This window comes from Prionailurus bengalensis, chromosome E4, assembly GCF_016509475.1.
Source record: "Prionailurus bengalensis isolate Pbe53 chromosome E4, Fcat_Pben_1.1_paternal_pri, whole genome shotgun sequence".
Taxonomy (NCBI): Eukaryota; Metazoa; Chordata; class Mammalia; order Carnivora; family Felidae; genus Prionailurus; species Prionailurus bengalensis.
Window position 1 is genome coordinate 59,428,135 of NC_057360.1, and position 17,688 is coordinate 59,445,822.

Below are 17,688 nucleotides of genomic sequence, written 5' to 3' on the forward strand. Positions count from 1 at the left end.
AAAATCAAAAATAGAACCACCACATGATCCAGCAATTCCACGTATGGGTCTGTGTCTAAAAGAATTGGAAACAGGGTCTTGAAGAGGTATTTGCGCACGCGTGTTCATAGCGGCAATAGTCCCAATAGCTACAAGGTGGAAAAGCAACCCAAGCATCCTTCCATAGATGAATGGACAAACCAAATGTGTTTTATTCAGACAGTGGAATATTTTTCAGCCTTAAGAAGGAATAAAAAGTTGGCTCATGGATGCACTCTGGGGACGTTATGCTAAATGGAATAATCCAGTCACAAAAAGACAAATACTGTATGATTCCACTTATAAGACATGTCTAGAGTAGTCAAATTCATAGAAACGGGAAGTAGAATGGTGGTTTCTAGAGGCTGGGGAAGAAAATGGGGAATTGTTGTTTGTTTAAGGGGTACAGAGTTTCAGTTTTGCAAAATGAAAACGTTCTGGAAAGTGGTCGTCCAACAGTGTGAATACACTAAACGCTACTGAACTTAGGGCAAAGACAGGAAATGTTACGTGACGTGTATTTTATCACAGTTAAAACACGCACCCTGTTGGGAGAGCAGCGATAGGAGGAAGGGTGAGAGAGACACAATGGAAGAACCGGCAGGTGACAGGGCAGCGGCAACATGACATGGGCGTCGGTGATGCGTTTGACAACGGCTTCCAGAAAAGTTGTGCTCCAAAGTAAATTGGCCTGTCTGGGAATGCTCTCATCTAAATGGAATGCTGGCAGAGTGAAAATACTACGTAATCGGGGATAAGTGGGAACTACGTCTGGTCGGAAGCAAAAGTTGGGGCAAATCACAGGCTGGTGGCGGAACTGGCCTCATTTAATGAACTCATTAATGACCCAGAAGAATATGGAAATAGCTGATCCTGATGAAATCTGTGCAGATACGCTGGCAAAGCCTGGGCCTTGGCCATAGAATGGCATGAACATCCCCGGGATGGAGAAAGATTTTCCACTAGGTACTTAATTGGATTAAAGCCAATGACTTCCTGGGATGAGAACGCTTGCTCAGCTCCACCCCTTGTCTCTGGAGCAGGAAGAAAATTCTGAAATGTGATTCAGGTCATAAGCTCATACTTGACCGAGGCCAGTGGAAGGACAGGGCTTTTCCAGAGCACGGTTCTGCCTCGGTCCTTTACCTCTAGATAGAAGACTAGGCATCTACACATTCCAAAGGTAGAAGGAAGGAGAAGGTGAGAGGCGGGGGAGACACAGTGCGCGTCTCGTGGAGGAAGCTCTGGGCCAGATGCCCGTGAAACCCCAACGTCCAAGGCTCTGAAGTGTGGCACAGGTTTTGCCACCCTCCTTCCCTGCTTGGAACCTGTCTGCTGTTTCCCAAGGCACTTCAGAGAGGTCTGACACCTTTGACGAGGCCTTGGATGATCTGGCCCTGCCTCCCCATCCAGCCTCTTCCTGCATCCCTGCTTTTCTCACCCATTCCACACTCGTCCACTACTTGGCCTGCTCAGCAGAGGCTCTTCCTCTTCTGCCAAAGCTCCGCCACTTTCATCAGCAAATTCACCCCTTCCTTCCCCGCCCTGAGTCACCACTCCATCCCCAGCCACGGTGCTTGGTTAAGGGGTGGGCAGAGGGCTCAAGCTGTGCCTATCTGATTCCATCCAAGGACTTTTATTTATTTATTTTAAATGTTTCCTTGTTTATTTTGAGAGAGAAAGAGCAGGGGAGGGGCAGAGAGAGAGGGAGAGAGAGAATCCCAAGCAGGCTCCGTGCCATCAGTGAGGAGCCAGATGCGGGGCTCGAACTCACAAACCGTGATACCGTGACCTGAACCAAAATTGAGAGTCCGATGTTTAACTGGCCAAGCCACCCAGGCACCCCCCCCCCCCAACCGCCTCCATCCTAGGACTTTTCGATCAGCCACAGCTAAACAGCAGCCCTCCTGATCAGGTTGGCTGCCCGGAAACTGACTTCAGCCTCTAGCATTTCTCAGATGAACGTGTGTGGGCATTTTGAGCAGGACAGTTGTGCAGAACCATCTTTGGCATTTAACATCTCTGCTTCTGAGTACTAATTGCCAGTAGTATTCCCCAAATCATTGTGACGACAGCAACAAAATGCCCCCCCCCACCCCCCACGTGGACACCTGGCTACCACCCGCGGTGGAGAACTTCATGACTTTTTGCCACGAGATGGAATCGTGAGAAGGTGGCGCTTGCCGGGGCCCCACCTACCCCACCATTCCTTCAGGTCTTTGGTCCTTCCTCAGAGAACTCTTTTCATTTCTCCCCCACCTGAATCAGGTCGCTGTCATGTCACCCTCTACTTACTGAGCCAAATTGCAAATAACATGCTTAGTGGCGTGGTTGTTTGTTTCACATTTGTTTTCTCCCACTTAGACTTGTAGGTTCTGCGAAGAAAGGGGCTATTTTGGTTCCCAATGACTGATATTCAATAAACATTTGTAAAGAAAGGGAGACAAGGGGAAAGGAAGGTTGCCTGGAAACTAGTAACGCGTAGTGACTAGGATCTCCCGCCAACCCACAAAAGCCTGTTCAATCTAAGAACCTAAATGTCATCTTCTACACTGTGTTTATGAGAGAAGGGGATGAGCTGGGGTTGACTGGAGAGCCCCAGGAGCCCATCTGTCTCTCCGTAAAACCAGTGCTGGGAATTCCCCTGCCTCCCGGGTGGGAGAGGGCCCACATCACAGCAGCAGGGTCTGCAAGACGGAGGTGGGGGGCGGGAGTCTGGCAGCAGTTTCATTCACCCCCGCCTCTCTCCTCCCTCCCTCCCTCCCTCCCTCCAGCCTTGGCAGTGATGTCAGGGGCTCTGGCAGCAAGGAAAAGGGGTGGGAGTCCGGGAGGGGCCACTCACACTGCTTTGGAAATCAGAGACCTGTCTCCTAAAATACTCCCTTGCTGGGCACGTACGTTGTTTTCTGGTCACTGAGCACAACTTTCCTCTTCCTAACACACTCCTGTCCCCTGGGGGAACCCATCCTCCTCTCTCTGGGCAGCCCTGGTGGGATGGGAAACCCAGATGCCTGCCTTCCACTGTGGAAGCCCATGGACCAAATGCTTCCTGCCATGATGTCATGAATGTCACATTCCCCCACTAATGTGACCCTGATCACATTCCTGCTGCAGAAGTCCGGACATCTAGTTTCCTGACAGGTGCCTTGACACTGTTCCATTTCCAAGCCTAATTCTCTAGACCGCTCTCGATTCTTGGACTCTCTCAATATCATGCCAATAAAATACCCTTTGTCTAAATGATCAGGGCCAGGGGCTTTGTGTGCAGCCCGAGAGTCTAGATGGGTTTCCTGAGGCCTGAGCGAGTCATTCACTGCAGTTTTATTTTTGCATTCATTCATTCCAAATACGGTTAACGAAAGCCCATTATGCCCCATGCACTGGGCCAACTGTTGGGTTTACAAAAACAAACAAGATTCAGGCCCGGGCTTAAGAGGACACACTGCTTAAAGAGACACAGAAATTACGATTACAATGGAAGTGGCGTGGTCTCTGGCAGAGAGTGCTGGGAAGTTGAGGATCTGAACTCCTGCCCTCCCTTCAGGCACACTTTCAATCTCCCTGCCTCACCCGATGCTTTGGCTTCAGGGGCTGGTGGGCAGCAGGTGCAAGTGAAGATTTGGGCATCACGGGGTCTCCACTGAGACAGCCTATGCAAACATTCTCCACACTAAGCTGACCCGGAGCCAAACTGGAGAGCTCCAGGCTGGGGTCATAAGCAGAGGATCACAGGAAGAGCTGGAGCCCCAGCGGAAATTGCCTGGGTTTCCTGGCCCCAAGAGGCCAAGAAGAACAGGATTTGTAGACAGAGTCCTTCCTGCCCCAGAGGACGGGAGGACATGGAAAAACCAGGGAGCAAAGAGCTTCTTCCAGGGCCCGGGCAAGCTGCCAGCTTGCACACACTGCCCTAGCCCACCGTGAGGACAGCGTCACCTTCCGCCACCTGCTGGGGCTGCCGCTGATAAGGGCTTCTGCAAGCAAGCCTGGGCCTCAGGAGGCTGAGGTGCGCCTCCTCTGGCTGCCAGGATGAACTACCCATCAGAGGAAACCGAAAAGTGCGCTAAAATAGAGCCCCTGAGGAGGGATGCCAACCTCTTGAATATTAAAATAACGAGTTCTTAAGGGCGCTCACCTGTAGCACAACAGCTACAACAACAACCACGTTGTCTTCTGGAACTAAAAAAAAAAATCTCACCTGGGGCCCCCGGGTGGCTCAGTTGGTTCAGCATCTGACTCTTGATTTCGGCTCAAGTCATGATCCTAGGGTTGTGGGATTGAGCCTCGCGTTGGGCTCTGCACTGAGTGTGGAGCCTGCTTCGGATTCTCTCTCTCTCCCTTCTTCTGTGCTCTCTCTCTCTCTCTGTCTCTCTTGAATAAAAATAAAAAAATATCTCCTCTAAAAGATTCAGTAGAGAAATCACACAGAGGTTGGTCACTGCTGAGACTCAAATTAGTGGCCTGGATGGTCAAATATAAGAAATATTTCAAAGCACAGGGAAAAACATGTAGAGATGGAAATTGTGAAGGAAAATATATAAGACATGGTGAATACATTCAGGAAACTTAACACATGAACTATAAATATTCCAGAAGAAGGAAAGGACGCATAATAAATATGGCCTCTTTGAGTTCTGTCAAGACTAAAGAAGAAGGGATCCACCAAGAATATGCTAGTAGCATTCCAAACTTTAGGTTAGAAAAAAAGCCTTCCAAACATTCAGATAAAAAGAACATAAGCTCTACAAGGGAAATATAATCAGAATGGCACCAGATTTCTTTACTGCAGCCTTGGAAGATGAAACACAGCACAAAAACATCCACAGATACTGAGACTACAACTGATTTCCTGACTAGAATGAAATAGAACTGCATGGAACATGCCAGAAATCAAGAAGCACATCACCCTGGTAGTTCACCTTCAGAGGTGAAAAGAATGGGTCATAGACTCAAGCAAAAGCTAAAATTATAAAACTCCTAGAAGAAAACCTTGGGTGAAGCAATGGCTTCTGAGATATGTCACCAGAATCATAAGCAAAAATAAAAATGGAGAAAAATTGGACTTCATCAAAATAAAAAACATTTGTGCTTTAAAAGACACCATCAAGGGGCGCCTGGGTGGCGCAGTCGGTTAAGCATCCGACTTCAGCCAGGTCACGATCTCGCGGTCTGTGAGTTCGAGCCCCGCGTCAGGCTCTGGGCTGACGGCTCAGAGCCTGGAGCCTGTTTCCGATTCTGTGTCTCCCTCTCTCTCTGCCCCTCCCCCGTTCATGCTCTGTCTCTCTCTGTCCCAAAAATAAATAAAAACGTTAAAAAAAAAAAAGACACCATCAAGAAAGTGAAAAACTGGCTCATAGAATGGGAGAAATATTTATTTATTTATTTATTTATTTATTTATTTATTTTATTAAAAAAAATTTTTTTTAACGTTTATTTATTTTTGAGACAGAGAGAGGCAGAGCATGAACGGGGGAGGGGCAGAGAGAGAGGGAGACACAGAATCTGAAGCAGGCTCCAGGCTCTGAGCCGTCAGCCCAGAGCTCGATGTGGGGCTCAAACTCACAGACCGCGAGATCATGACCTGGGCCGAAGTCGGCCGCTTAACGGACTGAGCCACCCAGGCGCCCCAAGGGAGAAAGTATTTAAAATTTTTCTTAACATTTATTCATTTTTCAGAGAAAGAGAGACAGAGTGTGTGTGTGTGTGTGTGTGTGTGTGTGTGTGTGAGCGGGGGAGGGGCTGAGAGAGAGGGAGACACAGAATCTGAAGCAGGCTCCAGGCTCCGAGCTGTCAGCACAGAGCCCAATGTGGGGCTTGAACTCATAAACCACAAGATCATGACCTGAGCCGAAGTTGGACGCTCAACTGACTGAGCCACCCAGGCGCCCTGCAATGGGAGAAAGTATTTATAAAGCATATATTGGACAGGAGACTTGAATCCAGAATGCAAAAATAATTCTTTTAACTCAGTATTAAAAAGATAGCTCACTTGAAAAATGGGCAAAGGATATGTGTAGACACTTCTGCAAAGAAAATATACAAATGGACAATGAGCATATGGAAAGAAGTTCAACATCATTAATCACTAGAGGAGTAAAAACCAAAGCAACAATGACATACCACCTCACACCCACTAGGATGGTGAAAATAAAGTAAGACAGATAATAATGAGTGTGAGGGAGGATAAGGAGAAATTGGATCCCTGTACATTGCTGATAGGAATGTAAAACGGTATGGCCGCTTTGGAAAATAGTTTGGCGATTCTTCGAAATGTTAAATATGGCGTTACCATATGACCCAGCAATTCCACTCTTAGCTATAGACCCAAAAGTAATGGAAATATCTATCTACACAAAATCCTGTACATGAATTGTTCACAGCAGCATTATTCACAACAGTCAAAAGTGTAAACAATTCAGATAGCCATACACTGATGAATGGGTAAACAGAACGTGGCATATCCATGCAGTGTAGTTTTTTGGCAACTAAAAACATGAAGTACGTGGGGTGTCTGGGTGGCTCAGTTGGTTAAGTGTCCGACTCTTGATTTCGGCTCAGGTTACGATCTAATGTGTGGGGCTCTGCGCTGACACCGTGGAGCCTGCTTGGAATTCTCTCTCTCTCTCTCTCTCTCTCTCTCTCTCTCTCTCTCTCTCTTTGCCTCCCCCAATGTCTCTCTCAAAATAAATAAATAAACTTAAAAAAATGAAATACTGATACATTCTACAAGATGGAAGATCCTTAAAAACATTATGCTAAGTGAAAGAAACCAGCCACAAAAGACCACACATCATATAATTCCATTTGTATGATGTGTCCAGAATAGGAAACTCTATAGAAAATGAAAATACAGTAGCGATGGCCTAGGGCTGGGGAGAGCCGCTGGGTGAGGGGGGAGGGGGTGACTGTAGGGGTATAGAGTATGCATGGTTCTCTTTAGGGGGTGGAGAATGTTCTAAAGTTATATTTAGTGATAGTTCCATGACTCAATATACTAAAAACCACTAGGCTCTATACTTTATGTAAATTATATTTTGACAAAGATGTTTTCAAAAATTAAATTAAAAATTAATGTCTTTAATCACACTAGCCACATTTTTAAAAAATTGGCCGGTGGCGGAGCATGGGGGGTGGGGGGAGGACTCTGCGCAAACAACAAATGGACTAGAACAGACACTTTGAGACGAAGGAGTAAATATGAGAAGAAACACTGGCGGGCAATGAGCTGTGCCATGCACGCCATGTGAATAATTGACTCTAAATGGATACTAATGAACTGTCTAAGCATATGAAATATATGTGTTTTAAAAGGTCTCTTGGAATAGAAAGTATATACTGCAAGAAAATCGAAGTACTTAAAAACCTCGAAGTAGCAAAGCCCAGCAGTGGAGGTAGAAGAGGAAGAAGTGAACGATTTCCAGAGTTCTCATCTTCTCATGGCAAAGTCAAGTTGGAGAGAAAGCGTCTTGGGGACAAATGCGCGTCTTAGTGGAGGGAACAGTGCGTACCTTGCTTTCAAAAAATGCAAGAAGCATATGTGTCTGATTACTAATGTACAGAGAGTGAATCATGCATCGATAAAAGGGAAAGCAAAGCAACACTTTCAAATTAACAAGGAAGGCAGAGCGGGAAACGGAGTCAGGCACTGTGTGAACAAATCAGCAAATGTAAGAAAAAAAAATACAACGTAAGATAATTTTTTAAGCAAGCTGGGTTCGTTTCATGTTTTCTCATGGTTACACAGGGTTTTGGAAAAGAACGTCACAGAAGGGAAATGCCCTGTCATCACATCCTATCAGGTGATAGATGATACCCCACATGACATCACTGGTGACATGACTTTTCATCACTTGCTTCAGGTAGTCCTGGCCCGGTTTTCCGCATAACTGTCAATTTACCATTATTCTCTTTCCCCACCTATGTTTTGGAAGCCAACCAGTGAGTCTCCAACCCGGGGAGGGGTTTGGGGGGGGTGGGGTGGGAGGCTGGAATTAAGCTCCACCTGCTGGACGGGAGGAGTATCTACACATGTTTTGTTTTGGGAAGAGTGGAATGGTTTGTCTCTTCTTCCTAATATAAAATAAATTTTTTAAAAGCATAACCATGAGAGGAATAAAGTAAAATATAGCAGTCGTTCCAATAAATGTGAAATAACTGAATTCCCATTAAAAAGCAGAGACTGTTCAATGGGGGGAGAACAAGACTAGCCACACGCTATTTACTATAAACATATTTAAAACACAGAGGAGATATTAATTAATTAATTAAAGTCATAGGCACCAAACAACTGTTTTTTTTTAATGTTTATTTATTTTTCAGAGAGAGAGTGAGTGAGCAGGAGAGGGGCAGAGAGAGAGGGGAGACACAGAATCCAAAGCAGGCTCCAGGCTCTGAGCTGTCAGCGCAGAGCCCATTGCGGGGCTCAACCCCACCGCCTGTGAGATCATGACCTGAGCCAAAGTCCTACGCTTAACTGACTGAGCCAGCCAGGTGCCCCCAAACAACTATTTTTTAAGTAGTAGCTAATATCAACAAAAATTTAAATGTAAATGTATTAACAGGAAAAAGGGAAAAATTATGTATAAGGCAAAATTTAGGAAGACGGTATGACTCATAACCCTGTGTGCTTAAAGTAATTACAGAAGCTAAATATTTAAGGAGAAAACTATTAGAAATGTAAGAGGAACTTGAAATTTCACATATAGTGAGAGACTTCATTATACCTCTTTTATATTTAGACAGATCCAATAGACAAAAAAAAAAAAAAGACAACAATCAAATTAGTAGAAATTATATCAAAGAGTATAATTATCTATAGTTACACAGATAATGGAAAACATAAAAGTAATAAACTATTAAGTATTCTGACAATAACCACCTAAAATACACTTCATTTTCAACAGTAACCAAAATTTAAAAATACTTAAGAAATTTAGCAACAAAAGCACAAGACTGATGTGGAGAGAATATAGAATCTTACAGGAAACATGTAAAACAATATGAGAAAAATACATAAGTATACCATAACTCAGTTTTAAAACTTAATACCAAAAACAGTATTCCCAAAATCATTTCATGAACTTTTTTCCAATTAAAATCTCAATGAACTTTTTAATTTTTTAAAATTTCTTTCATTTATTTATTGTGAGACAGAGAGAGAGCATGAGCTGGGGAGGGGCAGAGAGAGAGGGGGACAGAGGATCTGAAGCAGGCTCTAAGCTGACAACAGCAAGCTTAACGTAGGCTCCAACCCACAAATGGCGGGATCATGACCTGAGCCAAAGTTGGACACTTAACCAACTGAGCCACCCAGGAATTTCTCAATTAGCTTTTTGAATTGGATAAAATGATCTTAAAACTTATATAGGAGAAAACAATGACCACGTACAGCCTAAGGAGGGCAGCTTGATTTGCCAGATAACAAAATCGATGATAAGGCCATTGTAGTCAAACTAATAATCTATTCCCATAAGCTGAGGAAAATAGATCAGAACAAAATATAAAATCCAGAAATAGATCTCACTGTATATGACAGGGAAAATGATGGATAATTTAATAATTAACACTGGCCCCACTAGTTATTAACCTGGAAGAAACACTTTGAACATCTGTCTTAAGTGTTGTCCTAGAATAAAGTTCAGATTGTTTAAATATTTCAATGTGAAAAAAAAAAAAAGGCCATTACAATTTTGCTAAGACTCTAGATGATTACATAAACAATCTAGGGAAAGGAAAGACCTTCTTAACCAAGTCTAAAAACCTTAGAGCTGTAAAGAAGAGATAAGCATATTTGTCCCGATTTATTTGTTTGACAGATATTTAGTGAGCACAATCCAGTTCCGAGCATTCTTCTGGCCACTACTCAGTCATGAAAAAGTCTCTGCTGTGAGAGCTTTCATCTTGGGAGGGGAAGACAATACACAAACAGATAAATATATAACATACCCAGTGCTAGGAAGGAGTGGGAAGAAAAAAGCTGAGTGTGGGGATAGAGTGGCAGGGTTATTCTTCCACATATGATGGTGGGACAGCCATGATGGCAGCCTGTCAGAGCTCTCTTTGAGAGAAAACTGCTTCAAGCAGTGTAGTTGATAACATTAGCGGCTGCCATACCTTCAGGATCCATTGCTGTATTCATGTCAAGGCCATTAGCTTCCCAAGCTGCTTCCAGCCCACACCTGAGCACGTGTAGCTACAACGGGTGGGACCTTCCTGACCCACATAGAACTCTTCCCATAGGCAATCTTTGTTTTCGGATTCTGCCCCCACGCCCAACCCCACCCCACCCCCAAGCCTGGCTAAGATGTTCTCAGAGCTGTATTGTATTCTGGAGCTCTTCCTACCCAGTCTTCCAGTCTTCCTCCCTCCCCTATCACAGTGGTCCTACCTGCATTGCGCTGTGAAACCCATTTCCGCCTACTGTTGTGCTTACTCCTGTGCACATCTTATACTCTTCCACCCCCATCTTGGCCTCTGCTTCCTGGAGGTCCCAAAATGACACACGTGGTCATAGCAGAACTCATTTTTAAAGCAAAAACACTTGAGCGGGGTCATGAGAGAATCGAAGTAGAAAGTCAAGAGGATATCAGGTGGAAGAGACCCTTCCAAGAGTGGGAACAGCAGGTGTAAAGTTTCTGAGGCAAAAGCACAGTGGACACGTGGGAAAGATTGGGGTATTGTCTCCAGTTCCTCACCCGATCTCTCTGCTCTGTGCCCTTGAGGTCCTTACCAGTAAAATAGAGAATACATGCCCACCAAGGGGCTTTGACTTCGGCAGTGTGAATTTGCTCAGCCAACAGATTGTTAGAAGAGATAACTTGAGCAGGGAGGCTCTAAGTGTGCTTATAGGGTCTGGCTGGGCCTCTTATGTTTCTGTAGTCACCATAAAAGGAATATGCATGAGCAGCCACTGGTCTTAGAAATGTTGAAGCTTGGAGCCAACCTAGCCCAAGTGAGCTTGGCTTTAACCATGAGGGAGAAAAATCTATGTTTTATAATCCCCTGAGATTTGGAGGTGGCCTGTTATACCAGCTCTTTGCAGAAATATCTGATACCTGATTAAGTAATGGCAAGGAGGTCAATGTGGCTGTAGTGTGCTGAAAGGGGGGGTGATGGTAGGAGAGCAGACAGAGACATAACGGAGAGCCTAAGGCTTCATAGGCCAGAGTCTTTGACTCTTACTGTGAGTGAGATAGAAAGCCATTGGAAGTTGGAGCAAAAGGGTGATGGTGTCACTGACATCACAGAAGTATCACCATGGAAATATATGGAAATGCCTACGGAAGAGGAAAGAATATGATAAGTGAGGTCAATTGGTGCCATATTAATTTGCTAGGGCTGCTGTAAGAAAGTATCACAAACTGGGTGATATAAACAGCATGATTTATCATCCTACAGTTCTGGAGGCTAAATGTCTACTATCAAGGTGAAGGCTGTGAGGGAAGGATCTGCTCTAAGCCTCTCTCCTTGCGTGTTAATAGCTATCCCCTTCCCGTGTCTTCACATGGTCTTCTTTCTGTATGTGCCTGTGTCCAACTTCCCTCTTCTTATAAAGACCAGTAAGCTGGATTAGGGCCCACACCAATGACCTCATTTTAATTCTGTGTTTCTGTGGTCACCATAAAAGGAAGTATCCGTAAAGATACTATCTTCAAATAAGGTCATGGGTGTTCTGAGGTACTGAAGTTAGGAGTCCAACATATTGTCTTTGGAGAGACACAATTCAACCCATAACAGATGCACAATAAATCTGGGGGAAATTTGCAAATCAGAGAACAAACAGAATTAACATCCATTTTCTAAAAGGAGCTCTTATAAATTGACAGGAACAAGTGTGACAAACCAATTGAAAAATGGGCAATAGACATGAAGAGGCAACATACAAAACAGCAAACTCAAATGGCCACAAAGGTTATAAACAAATGCTCAAGCTTGCTAGTAGTAAAAAAATTTAAAGTGAAATCAAATGAATTATTTCAATGAAATATTACTTTATACCTATCAAAGGGGCTAAAAGTAAGAATACTTATAGTATCTGCAATTGGCAGAGATACAGAGAAAAGAGTATGCCCACATACCAACGGAGGAAACAAACTAACTGCAGCCTTTTAGAAAAGCAATCTAGAAATTTAAACTAAAGTTGCAAAGGGTGAACAATTTCTGATGAGTTGGTATCCGGGGCTATGCAGATGCCATTACCCAGCTAAACAAGCGTAACTGGTAAAAATTATATTTAAAATACCAACAATTTAAAGTCTCTAGAAATTGTGCTAAGGGCATACAGCCAACAAAGAAGTATTTATTTAAGAAAGTCTACTTAATTTTGGTAAGAATAGCTAGAATCTACATCATTTGAGTAACAGCTTGTTCCTTCTCTCCCTTTGCTCCCAGCTCATTGTGGTAAAAGTTCTATTCCAGACAAGCATGGTCAAGAGGATGAGGTTCTCTTTCCCTCAACCTCTCAGTCAAGGGTATGGTATCAACCCAGGAGGAGTAGGCTGTGAGCATTTCTCATTACCACCCACCAACTTCCCTGTACCCTGTATTACAGAGGCTAAATTCTAGGTAATTATAACCAAGCATTCAGAGGCTCCCTCCTCCCCCAGCCTATACTCAAATGTTAGAGACTCTACCCTGTATGCAGCAGGCTGAGTATAACTGAGGACCCAAGTACCCTCAGCCCAGCTCACTTGTGGGGTATTGGTTCCACCAGGAAAGGCAAGCTGAGAAGATCAGAAGCTACCTCCTCTGCCCAATGGCCTGTTTGTAAAGTAGGAGTCACTCCAAGACTAGCAGACTACTGTCCCTGTCCCCAGCTCCAAAAAAGGGACTCAGAGATTTTGCCCAGAGAGACAGGTATGTCATAAAACAGAGAGCTCTGAAGCTCTCCACAATGGAACTGAGTTTAAATTGAACACATGGGGGCTTGTAACAAGAGATTGGTTTATTAATTTAAAAAACTTCTCACAAAGAAAAACCTAGACCCAGACAGCTTTAACAGTGAATTCTACCAATAATTTATTAATTAACACCATTCTTCACAAGCTCTTCCAAAAAAATCAAAGAAGAGAGAACCGTTCCTAACTTAGTCTATGAATCTATATTACCCTCATACCAAAGGCAAAGACATCACAAGAAAACTATAGACCAATTTATCTTAGGAATATAGATGCAAAATTCCTCAACAAAATACTAGCAAACCAAGTCTAGCAGCATATAAAAAGGATCATACACCATGACTAAGCAGGATTTATCCCAGGAATGAAAGGTTAGCTAATATCCAAAAATTAATTAATGTAATATACCATATCAATAGAATAAAGGACAAAAATCACGTGATCATCTAAATAGACTTAGAGAAAGGCATTTGAAAATGCCCAATACACCTTTATGATTAAAAAAAAACAACAACTCAACAAACTAGGAATGGAAGATAACTTTCTCAGCCTGATAAAGGACACTGAGAAACCCACAGCTAACATCATATTTAATGGGGAAAGGCTGAAAACTTTCTCTTTAAGATTAAGAATAAGACAAAGATGCCCGTTCTTACCACTTCTATTCAACATGGTACTGGAGGTCTTGGCCAGTGCTATTAAACAAGAAAATTAAAAAAAGGCAACCAAAGTGAAAAAGAGTAAGTAAAACCATCTCTTTTCACAGATAATACATTATACATAGAAAATCATTAAGAATCAACATGCACACACACACACACACACACACACATTAGAGATAACAAGTGAATTCAGCAAAGTTTCAGGATGCCAGATTGACTCACAAAAATGATTTGTATGTTTATACACTAGCAATGAGTAATCCAAAAAAAATTAAAAAAACAATTCCAGTTTCCACTTTGGAAAACAGTCTGGCAATTCCTGAAACAATTAAACATACAGTTACCATATAACCCAGCAATGCCACTCCTAGCTATGGTTAATTTTATATATCAACTCGACTGGGATATGGTATGCCCAGATGACCGGTTAAACATTATTTCTGGGTATGCCTGCAAGGGTAACATCCAGGGTAATCTCCAGAAGAGATTAGCATTTGAATAGGAGGACTGAGTAAAGCAGAGCCCCCCCCCCCCCCCCCCCCCCCCAGTGTAGGTGGATATCACTCAATTCATTGAGGGCCTGAATAGAATGAAAAAGCCAAGGAATGTTGAATTTGCTCTCTGCCTGAGTGCTTGAGCTGGGGCATCAATCTCCTGCCCTTGGTGCTCCTGGTTGTTAGGTTTTCAGACTAGAATCTGGCTTTTAGGCCTTCAATCTACTGCTGGCTCTACTGGGAGTCCAGCTGGAAGATAACAGATCATGGGACTTGTCAGCCTCCATAATTGCATGAGCCAGTACCTTAAAATAAATCTCTTCATTTTTACATTGGTTCTGTTTCTTTGGAGAAGCCTGACTAATACAGTATATACTCAAAAGAATTGGAAACAGAGACTCAAACCAATACATATACACCATGTCCAAAGCAGTACTATTCATAATAGCCAAAAGGTGGAAACAGTCCAAACAACCACTAACGCGTGAATAGGCAAACGAAATGTGGTGTAGCCATATAATTGTATATTATTCAGCCATGAAAAAGAATAAGGTACTGATACATGCTATAATATGGAGGAGCCTTGAAAACATTATGCTGAGCAAAAGAAGCCAGTCATAAAACATCACGTATTACATGATTCTATTTATCTAAAATGTTCAGAGTAGGGAAATCTGTAGAGACACAAAGTGGATTAGAGGTTGCCCAGAGATGGAGGGTTGGGAAGAAGTGAAAAGTGACTGCTATTGGGTCTGGAGTTTCTTTGTGAGGTGATAAAAATGTTCTGAAATTGTTTGTGGTGATGATTGCACAACTCTGTGAATAGTCTAAAAACTAATGAATTGGTTTCCTCAGAAATAAAATTCCCAGTACAGAAGAATACACACTCAAGGATGTGTATTGCATCATTGTTCACACCAACACAATAACAATTACAATCACAATTACAGTTAAGGTCATGAAAACAAAGTGACGGTCCACCTATAGGGGGATGTTTGGAATCGTATGATACATTCATGCCATGAACTCTGATATAGTCGTTACAAATCATGAAATCATTCCCTAACAATTGCCGTTAGTTCTTACAAGTGAGCAAGACAAGTTAAATTACTGTGTATATAATATGATCACATTTTTATAAAATAAAATAAGCAAAGACCAAAAAACCCCCCCTGCTTCCTGTGCGTATATTTGTGTGTGTGTGTGTGTGTGTGTGTGTGTGTGTGTGTGTGTACGCATTCATAAAAGTTGTACCTGATCACCTGAGCATAAACAGAAGTGCAGAAGAATGGTCCAGGTGTGGGTGGGTCATTGGAGCTGTGGAAGAAAATAATACTGCTTGGGTTTTCCAATCAGATACTGAAATCAGATACATGTCTGACACCTGAGCTTGAAAACAGAAAATTTAAGCTACTAAAATGTAAGATCTATATAATTGACACGTATGTTCCACAGGATCCGGTCTCTGCCACTTTCTAATGTGTTACCCTGGGCACATTACTTAACCTCTCTGTGCCTCAGTTTCCTTAGTTAAAAGGGAGAAGATAAGGTACCTGCTTCAGTGGGCATGAGGACTGAAAAAAGTTGTATGTGTTAACCACACAAAATCTTGTTGCTTACTATTTTTTTTAATTTTTTAATGTTTATTTACTTCGGAGAGAGTAAGTGTGTGAGTCAGGGAGGGGCAGAGAGAGAGGGAGACACAGAATCTGAAGTAGGCTCCAGGCTCTGAGCGGTCAGCACAGAGCCCAAAGCGGGGTTCAAACCCATGAACCATGAGATCTAAAGTCAGATGCTTAACAGACTGAGCCACCAGGTGCCCCTGTTGTTTATTATTTATTATTACTTGCTCTTGGCTGCAAATTTTGTATGAAACCACAGACTATTCCTGTTCAGTAAGCACAAAGAGGGTTATTTTTCTTCTCATTGGCTTTTTCTTCCTCTTCTCCCCACCTTTTCCCCCGGAATGGAAGGATGAGTGCTCCCGACTTGTTCTGTGGCCACGGGGACGTCATGGCAACACTGAAGGGAGAAACAGGCCATGTGTCAGGCAGGCAAGTGATAATATAAATGGACTTAGCAGATTAGAAATACGGACAGCACCTAATGAAATGAGATTTACCTCGGGAGGAAAATGCAAACTACTTTGTGTCAGAAGAAATAGTTCAATGCATATTCAACCTGGAAAGGAAGAGGAGGGTCTCTCGGGGAGATGGAGAGGAAAGGACGCTGGCAGGAATATGGTGGCATCCCTGCTCTGCGCAACGTGACCCCAGGGAAAGGAGATCGTTCCTTATGAGATGACCACTGATGATCTCCTCATCCTCTGGACTGTTTATTTTGCTTCATTTAGATTTTCCAACTCTAATAGAGGCCAGTGGTCAAGTGGTTGATGTAATTCGTTCACCAAAAATATTTCTGTCAGTTGTATTAGTCATTACTTTGGCAGCTTTAACAACCAAATTAGAACAATCGCGGACGGTCTGAACCGCTGCTGGGCACGGGTGCCCTCGCAATAAGCACAAATACCAAATCTACTATAGGGGCGGGAGTAGGTTGCACTGCAGAGACACAGCTTTGGGCTCCAAAGCTAAGGCCCAAAGCACACTCGGCACAGGGCTGGCGCTGGGTGCTGAGAGGCCAGTGCTCTGCTGGTAGCTCCAAACTGACTGTGGCTGGAGCCTGCCTTCCCTCTCCTGGTGGGTCAGGTCGTCTCAGGAGGATTTGTGTCTGCAGACAGGAGCAATGGGCTGCTTTTCAGAACTAAGTAGGAAGCTTTAGTATGAAGCTGACCAATTCAGCTGGGAGAGAACCCACTCATCATCACCCATTCGGCAAATGCTTCTTTAATTCTCTCCCAAAGCAGCGGATTCGCTGGGAGTCACAAAGAAGAGGAGCCAGACATGGCTCCTTGTCTTGATGACTTTACGTGCCATCAGGAGACACAGGCTAGTATGTAAATACATTTCAGACTAAAATTCAGGACTAAATCAAATATAACAAGGAGAGAAAATAAGAAATTGCTTCCAGCTAGGCAAGATCTCAGGGAGATGGGTGAGGGGGATGGGTTCTCAAGGCCTGGAATGGCAGGAGAAACTCAGTAAGTGAAAATGTTGGGGAAGCAGGGATACAGAGGTGTAAACATTCCAGGATGTGGAAGAGTGGGAATAAAGGCACAGGGAAGTAGAGGGCTCATCTGGGGAGTGGGGAGCTGGGCTGGAGCGATGGGTCTGGGAGCAGAGAGAGAGATCACAGAGAGGAAGACACGGAGACGTGGCATGGTAGATGTAGACCCCATCCCACGGGCCTTGCCTACCTCAGTAAGGAATTTGGACTTTGCTTTGCAGGCAAAGAGAACCAGTGAAGGTTTCTGGTCAGGGGAGTGACAGGTTTGCTGCTGTGCATGAGATAGATTCCTCTGGCAGCAAAGTGCTGTAGAACAGATCAGAAGTGGCGGTGAGGAGAACAAGGAGGAAATTGCGCAATCCCCAAGTTATATTGACTAAGGCCTCAGCCAGGGCTGGGCAGTGGAGATGGAAGGGAGGTACTGTGTGAGAAGCTCCGTGTGGGCTGGGAACTCTGGGGGATGATAGCTTCTCACAAGGATCAGAGTGGATCAGT